Source organism: Plasmopara halstedii (assembly GCF_900000015.1).
Source record: "Plasmopara halstedii genome assembly, contig: Scaffold_247, whole genome shotgun sequence".
Classification (NCBI taxonomy): domain Eukaryota; phylum Oomycota; class Peronosporomycetes; order Peronosporales; family Peronosporaceae; genus Plasmopara; species Plasmopara halstedii.
This window is the reverse complement of record NW_020187168.1, coordinates 88605-97753: the sequence shown is the minus strand read 5'-3', so window position 1 is coordinate 97753 and position 9149 is coordinate 88605.

The window sequence follows — 9149 nt, the reverse complement described above, 5'->3', positions numbered from 1 at the left end:
GCATCAGACGCCACAAAAGCAGATCTATCTTCATCCAGCGATCCGTAAAGATCACGTGCAGCCAACCCAATCCATTCTCCTGTGACCTTCTCTTTGCAATAACGGCGGTCGATAATAGCGTCCAGCAGTAGGTCCTCGAGAGTTCCTAGAAGTGGTCTGCGACCAAGACATGAAGCTGGCTCTTGAAGATAGCTTGCAGTGGGAAACTCGAAAGCTGCTAAAAGTCTACTTGCTGTTCGTACTATTGAGCCGTCAAATGTATATATTGATTAGTCAAGCACAGAATGGATGCGCCTCACGCAAATATATAACTTTTTTATTTACATGTCGATGGAAGCAACTATTGAATAATTTCCATGATTCGGATTTTTTCTCGCGTTTTTACCTTGTCTGTTTTGCACGCATAAATTATCAGAAATACCGAAGTGCTGAGTCTTCACAGCCAACGCACACACTTTCTCTCCCACCATTTCAATGGATTTTCGCTACTACTATACAATGAAAACACGTCTTATTCCTCGTTGACCTCACTGTTCCCAGTCATCGTCAAACGACTTTGGTATTGATTCTCCTGTTTGACTGTTCATCAATATCCGGTGTCGTATCTTTCGAACATTATGGATTAATCGTAATGAGGCAATTTACAGCGCACCCTGTCTTCACTATATGGAAGATTTTCGACAGCTTACTTTTTCGTTTACAGCGTATCTTCAAGTCTCTAACATACTCACTCACAGCTCCATCTTATTTTTTTTACATTAATGGAATCGTCACTTGAGCGATAATCCTTTATACCTGTTCACAATGATGACTGCCTTCACGATTCGTCACACCTTTGCGAATTTTGAAGTCTTCAATCATTAGTTGATGACGAAACTGACTTACTTCATTATTTACAAGACTGTGAAGACTTGTGAGGTAATTGCGTTTCTAATAATTCGCTCAAACTCCACGCGAGAGTGCAGACTTTATTTCATTTTGGAGTATCGACAACTCATATCAACCTTTACGCTTTCGAGTCAAAGAATGTCTGCATCGACTCCCTCACTTCCAATACGAACCCTGGATCTTTGCAAATATCACCGTCGTCACAATCAACAAGTCCGTTCGATGCCCGAAATTTTATTTGGCTAAAGAAAGAGGGAGCCACTCAGATGGTAAATGATAACAGCCCCCTACACTCAAGTTCGTCATGCTTGTCCCAATGCTGACAAGACAACATCAAGTCGCGAGGTGAAACCCCTAAGGGCTGTATATTTAAGTAAACCAGCCCCAAGGACTGGCTCAGCGTTTTTCACGCCCATCATCACGACAGAGTGGATAAAATCCACACCCACTATTTATTTTGAGTAGTGTGATATTCAAATTATCAGAATTTATGCTTCACCAAAGTTCTCGACACATAATACTCAACTCATCCACGCTTCAAAGATAATAAGTAATCTTCAAGACTGTTTTGCTAAGATAACTAGTATAATGACACGTATCTTAACCAGAGTTCTGAAACTTCAAGTGACCAACAATATATATTGTTCTAATTTGCCTTCTCCCGATTTCGTGCACAAGAAAAGGCAAGTGCTCAGATCCCGTCTGTATACCGTTCACTAACACTCTCTGACCGTCTTCGCTCCCTCCTGATCCGATACTCTTCGTTGCGCCGAATTCGCATGATTCCTCGGTTCTAACACTCCCCGCTCTAACCTCGCGGTTTTAACTACTTAACGCTCACTGAGCACATTGTGCTATCACCCACTGCGTTTACTCCAACAAGGTTTACACGCCTTTTCCCTAAGATTTTCCCTTGTCTCCTGATGTCTAGTGCATATTGCTTCTGATTGTAAGGACATAGAAATCACCATTTACTGGGTTTACGGACCCATTTTCGGAGGCGCGGAACTGCAGCCGCTATACGCCGTGTATCAAGATACACTTTGCGATGCGTAGCTTAAAGATCGGTCAAAGCTCTCGAGTTTTTTAGCGATATAATCCCTCAAAGTCTTCGTTTGTGCCTTAACTGTAGTCAGTCACCCGCGAAGAAGTTACCGAAGTTTTGGACCGTCCTCCACAGAAAAGCTCAACAAAACATAATAAATATATGGTTTACAGATAGAAGGGAGAAATAAATACACGTATAATGATGTCGATTGCACCGAAAGTACTGCGAGCTTTTTACCCACAACAAGTTCAAGCAGACTCACTCCTCACCGCTAGTGAAGCCGAATCAGCATTTTAAAACTTCAATGCACGATACACCCAAGCTAGATCCAACGCCAGCCGCGTCGACTAAACTTCACCGCTAGTGAAATCAATGCCCCACAATAATCTGAATGAAATATTTGACGAATTGGCTATGGGTTAACAGGCGCAGATATGGAAGACGCACGTCAGGCCTGGCTTCTACAAAATTTCATTAAGCATCCATAATGTTGGGGTTCGCTATACTTGCGCGTCTAACGACATGACTTCGAAATTGATCCAAGCGCCGTTGACTGTTTTTGGCTCAGAAGTTTCATTAGCACGATTTTTGAGATATGGCTCACGTTTCTATGTGGGAATGGTTTGACTTTCAGATAAATCGACGGATCATGCTATATTCTACTTGTTTGAATCGCGTGAGGAACCTTCGTGTATTTTACCAACTAACATACGAACCTGTCTACCCTTTTGAAAACGCACCGTATAGCTAGCACAGAATCAGGCTTTGGGAATTATGGCCCCATCATCATACGAGCCTTCACGGAAAATGTCTTTTCCTTCTCCGGACTAAGGCATGGCTAATCCCTCCATGCTTTGTAAACCACTAGGTGACGCGATATAATCGGATTATTCCTCCATTTATTCGTCTGCACCAAAAGCAAGAGGCAGCTGAAAGAGCCGCTGAACAACTAAAGCCTATCCTGATACTCTATCTAGGGATTTGCCGGTCCTACCTTTACTATTGTTCGTACGTCGGTCACTACAGGCATCCCAACCTGTAACGAACAGACTTCAACCTGATACTGATGACGCAATGTCAATTACGAACGACCCGTCCAGCATATGTGGCTAATAATAACGACGCCCAACAACACTAAGCTAAGTTAGACGTTGGGATAATTCTGACCTCATGGGTCTTGTCCGCTATTTTAACCCGAATCTGTGAGAAGTTTTATCGAGAAGAGGTTAACGATTCAAACTGTTCGACTCAAGCCCAAAAGGTTAGCAGCCCTGATTATAATCGATTTTTGTGGCTTGGTAATTTAGACACTAGCAATGACATTCTGACATAGAAATTCGTCAGTCCGAATATGATGATGTTTGCCCGAAAAGCACTCCACCCTTCAAAGGTGACTCGGTATACATGATATAGTTACCCCGCCAGCCATTAATTACGAAGTTGCGTTTATGACTCGAATGAATCTTTATGTTTCTAATTTCTTTTTTAGGCAGTTTAAAATCTGCCCCCCGTTTTGACCAATTAGCCACTCCTGAAGCTAACCCAGGGCTACTGCTGGGATCCTTATCGTCTGAAAGAAAGTTGGCACGATTGCTCTCAATCGGGTGGTTTGCCGCTTATCGTCCTCTCAGCCAGTTTGCAAAGATGCGTGCAACCTCTTCAAGCTTCTTGGCTAATCGACAAGATGCTCTGTCGTCTTCTTCAAAATGACAACCCAGTACCGTTGACTGCAGTTGATGCTGTATTCGCTTTATTTGCTTGGGACGCAGGAATCTGCATTATGGCTCTAAACGTGTACCATGACCGGGTTAAGATATTGGTTTTAACTGATCAGAACCCGAAGTATTTCGCCAATTTTAGTATCCCTCTCCTGACGGACGACACATCGCGGTTGCCCGGGTTTTACACGTTTGCCAATGACCTGATGCAATACAAGTCCGTTACTTCCTTTTTGATTTTCTAGCTCCGAATAATTTAGGTATCAAGCCATTCCTACTGGAGAAATAACTCCTTAACTTTACTTCTTGTCAAGCTATCCGGGCTTTTGATGATATCTCACTCAATGTGAATAGACTCAACTATGTCGAGATATTTTCTCTCGCTATTAAGTTATTGACTTATTTAAAAACCAAGCTATCTAGCCCCAGATCGCTAACAAGCAACATCAACTTATACCGTGAACTTAAATGCTTAAAAATTAGTTTAATCAGCATTGAGAGGTATACAATAGTCGAAACGAGACCGCCTTAGCTTTCAGCGCAGCACACCATTTCGTAATCTCCAAGACATCACGCAACGAGACGCCACCGACCCTATAATTAGAAATTAGTACCTGGTTGTGGTGGCACAGCTTGGCGCGACGAACGTTTTTCACGTGATAAACGGTCCAGTTATTGTAAGCTACCAGTCAAGCGCTTTAACGCTTTACCACGCGATTTTGACAGCTCAGCTTATCACCTGCTTTTACGTAATTTTAACATTACCCTGAACCTGGATCTGGACAAAGCCAAGCAAGTCCCTTAATTACCATGATAATGGAAGACCGAAACTTAACTGGATAATTTCTGTGGTTTTTTGGATTTGCAGCGACTCGAAAATTCTGACTACTATGGCACAGAACTAAACAACAAAATTGACTAATGTCTAACAATTGTGGACTTCTATGGTTACATCGTGAAAAAGTATTTACTTTAGACTGGGTCCTGGTGTCCACGACCTTGTCGACGGTTCACCTTCTTCAGACTGGACGAGATTGGCCTGGTTCCGGGAACCAAATATTGCATAACACGCCAATAACCCCCGCCCAAAGAGCGGTGTGACGTCATTGACGCCTTTTTCTGTGCAAAGCACGAGGCGGAAATGGTGTGTGAGTGCAATTCTCCCCATTCGACACCCACGTTTAGTGTCCGGAAGCCAAACGGCAAGTGGTGAATGTTCACGCCTATAATAAGCTAAACGCTGTCACCATTCCGGCACAAACGCCGATTCTTAGAATGATTGATCTCCTGAACAATATACAGTGCGCTCGGGTTGGCCGATGGTCATTACCAATTGCTCATGAGAGCGAGTGAGATTCCACTAATAGCGGTGGGTACTCCGAGCGGGATGCTCTGGGAATGGCCGGTGAAACCCAAAGGGCTGTCAAATGCACCAGCAACATTTCATCGACTTGTGACGCAGTTGTTCAGGCCCCATAGGGCATATACACAGACAAACTTTGCCGACATCATCGTCCGCAGTCGTGCGGGGCACGGAGGGACAGATGAGGAAAACCATATCGGCCATTTAAGAGCGGTGCTCGAGTGCACGCGCACGAATAAGCTATATGCTAATGCCGATAAGTGCACCTTCGGCGCGTCAGAAATCTCTTTTAGGGTGCTTGATGGGAAGCGTGGCCTTCGAGCAGATACCGCTATGGTCAAGGCCATTGTAAACCGGCCGGTTCCAAAGAACCAAAAGGACTTGCGCAAGTGGCTTGGCCTCGCCAACTACTTGCACAAGTATAGCCAAATTATGCGGGAATGGCTCGGCTATTGTCTAATCTCTTTAAGAAGGATAAGAAATGTGTTGAGACAACTAGCATTGGAAGGCTGTTGACAGGATCAAATACTTCCTCCTTCGTGCACCAATACTGGCGTTGCCAGACCCCGATTGTCCTTATGGTGTCGACTGAGACGCTTCGGACTTTGCCATCAGTTCTGCACTGCTACAAACAGACTTCGAGGAGCGAGATCTAGTGATGACGTTCTCTCGCCAGCTTAGAGCTGCGGAAAGGAACTACCCAGCACACGACAAGGAAATTTTTGCAATGAAGTATGCACTTGTCAAGTTCAGAGTGCACCTGTCGGGTTCAAAGCCGTTTGTAATCTACACAGACCATGCGTAACTACGCACTGCATCTCAGTCGCCTCACCTCTCGCAGAGGACGGCTAGGTGGCTCTCATTCTTTGCAGAATATAAGTTCGAGGTAAAGTATCAGCCAGGAAAGCAGAGCGCATTGACTAATGCGTTGTCACACGGACCAAACGATGCGCTTGCTCATGTCGCGACGGTGACGTCGTCAGTGACGGATTCGATTCACGCCGCACACGCGATGGACAGTATGTGTGTAGCGCTACTACAGGCTGTTGCGGACAAGAAATTTTCGGCGCGTTTGCGCGCATGGTCACACCGACCATGGCTCAGGGCCTGGTGGGGGAAATAGCCAAACGGCTAGCTGATGTCAGCCTTCTCGCCGTGCGTAAAAAAGTCGAAGACTTCCTGTCTACAACACTGAGTGTCTTACGACACGTTCGCGATGCGATGGCTGAAAGCCGAGACAGCAGAAGGAATAAGCAGACCGAATAGGAAGAAGATATGTTGAAATTATTGAGGTCGGAGACCTGGTTATTAACGCTAAAATTCTTCCTACATATGCAGTTTCTGCTGTCTCTAAGACGAAGCTCCGTTCACGCTTTGTTGAACTTTTTAAGGTCGTGACTAAGCGAGGCCTAGTGTATACGCTCAATCTTCCGAGAAGAATGCGCACCCACCCGGTGCTTTATGTGGGCTTGCCCAAGCCGTACCGGGATCTAGCGCAAGAGAACGCGGAGGCATTGGCGCCGTTCCAGCGCCAAAGGCGCTCGACTACCTAGTAATCGAATCGAAAACTGGTTCTAAGCATGGAGTGCAACAGTTCCGTTTCCAACTGCGCAAGGCACTCTATCGTCTCACGAAGTGACTTATTTGCCTGCTCGACGACTAGGAGCCGCTTTGACAGATCCTGATAATAATCAACGTGAGGCAGTCGATGCACAAAGTGTTCCAGGTCTCGAGGTCTTCCGCACAGCGGTAGATGACCTCAGAAAGATGCTCGGCATAGTTCCGATGACGACGGACTTTGTCCACTCACGCTCAATGAGCAACGCTGGTCCCCGGACGGCAATCGACGAAGTCATCATCCTCCGCCGCCGACTCCTCTCGATGAGAATGGTGGCCTCCTCTCCCACGTGAAACGCCTTGTGGGTTGACGTCGCCGACGGGGTTAAACACAATATCTTGTGAAGTGGCGGGGATACCCAAACTCCGAGGGCTCGTGGGAGTTTGAGGTGCCACTTCGGCAAGTTTGCCCAGACGTCATAAACGATTATGATCAGAAGGATTATGGCGCGTCGCGTTGGGTTGCGCACCGCGCTTCTCGGTAGTAGTCCAAGAAGCCGGAGGGGCCATGAGCTGAGTCAAGCTATGGCTCTGAGCTACTGTGCGTAGACTTAAACGTGTTAGAAACCACAATGCTCGCAATAGCGTTATGGATTGTTCCATAGGTCGCAGGGCGACAACACGCAGGAAGTCGGCGTCGCGCCTTGAATTCTGGCAAACTCAAATTTAAGATGGAGCTAAACGCAAACCCTCGCTTCCTTGTGGCCTTGCTGTAAGATAGACAGCGAAGAATGTTTCCGGTGCCGCTGCACCCATCGCTCAAACAGCTCATCGTTGTCTGCAGCGGTTTCGCAAGGGGCGAGCACCACAGGGTAGGTCCGCATTGCGAGAACAGGAGCACCTCCGATCTGAGCTCCAAGTCGAGCGCGGTACTGATCCATTAGGAACATTTGGGGTATCAAAATGCGAGTTCGCATAACTTTCCGCTGATCGAATTCAGCTTGTGTAGTGGCCGGGGCCCGACCACGTAGACGCCTAACGATCGAGTGATCGCGTTTTGTGCTTCGGAAGCGGGATCCGCCGAGCGGAAGCCGTATTCCACACGAGGGTAACACCGAAGGTGGATACGAGCGCAGGAGTCTAGTAATAATACCACTTCCCTCAGAAACCGAGAGGTCGGGGTACGGACACAGTGTCCGCAGGGTTTGAGCTGGGCTCACGTCATGCCGCTGGCGCACTTCGTCTTCCCCGTCATCCCATGCTGGGAAAGGAGTGTCCGACTCGTAATCGACTTCCTCCAACTCCTCGACGAGAAAATCAGTCACTCGAGGCGGGCAAGTATGTACCGCCCGGAGATGCACCCTGTGCAGAAGAAAAAGGGCTTTGCCCGCGAGTGCCCTCGCTACCAGCTAGGCTGGGTGTTTTGATTGTCGTAGACACGGTGCTCATAGAGCGGAAAATGGTTCAATCTGTTCTTAAAGAACGTTGAACGTTAAGGTGTCTTAGAACCTCAAGCCTCGTATGAGGCGACCGTTAAATGTGAATCGGGGACATTTACAATTTAATGAGGGGTTTACACTTGCCCTTGCAAGAAAGGGCGGGTCGCACAAGATTGCGCAACCGTACATAGGTGTGTATTACACAGTCAGTGTAATCACACAGTGGTGTGACTACACCGTAACAAGAAGTCAATACGTGGCAGAATTGCCAGTAGTAATGCATATTACTCCAATATTAATTAGGTTTGCTATATTAATTAGGTGTTACTATATTTGTAACGGGGTTACACATACCCTGGTAACAGAGGGGGGTCACACCAGATGGGTGTGGTGTGACCACACCCAAACAAGTTTACGGTACGGGGCTGGAAAGCCAGTAGTTATACATGTATTTAGATTTTACTATACATATTTAGGAAAATCTATACATTTAAAATTAGGCGGCTTTGCCGCAGATAAAATAAAAAAGTCAGTTAATAGGCCTTGGGTTAAAGCTATAATTACTCTTGAAGTAAGCGGATTGCGATCCGCTAAACTTGTACTTGTTCTAAGTACAAAACGAAAGGTCGGTGACCTAAATAACGCTTCCTCTAAGCGCAAAGCTACGGCAGCCCCGCTGCACTTGGTTGCACATGTAGTCAATCTACACATTAGTCGTTACGACTGATCCTCTGTGAGGATGGAAGAATTTCTTCTTTACCCCAGGGCATGCAGGACAGGCTTAAAAAGCTAATATCCATGCTTGGCCCTGAGGGCGTGCAACATCTTGCTGCGCAAGGCCCCGAGGCAACCGGTGCGCGTCTCGAGGCGATTTCAAATAGCAAAAACGCGCTGCTAGAGCACCTGCAGCAGAGGATGTCTGCATTATATGCGTCTATGACGCCACCGTCAGTAACGGATGACTCACCCCGCCCTAAGCCGCTCATGGTGGGCGGTAAGGTCTTTGAGGGGAATGATGGAGAGAATCGCCTGCTCTGGGTGAGAGAGATCGAGATTGCCATCGGAGCTGCCAAACAGCACACAAACACACGACGGTATTTTGTCTGTGGGGACACGTGTCACCTTCGGAACGGATG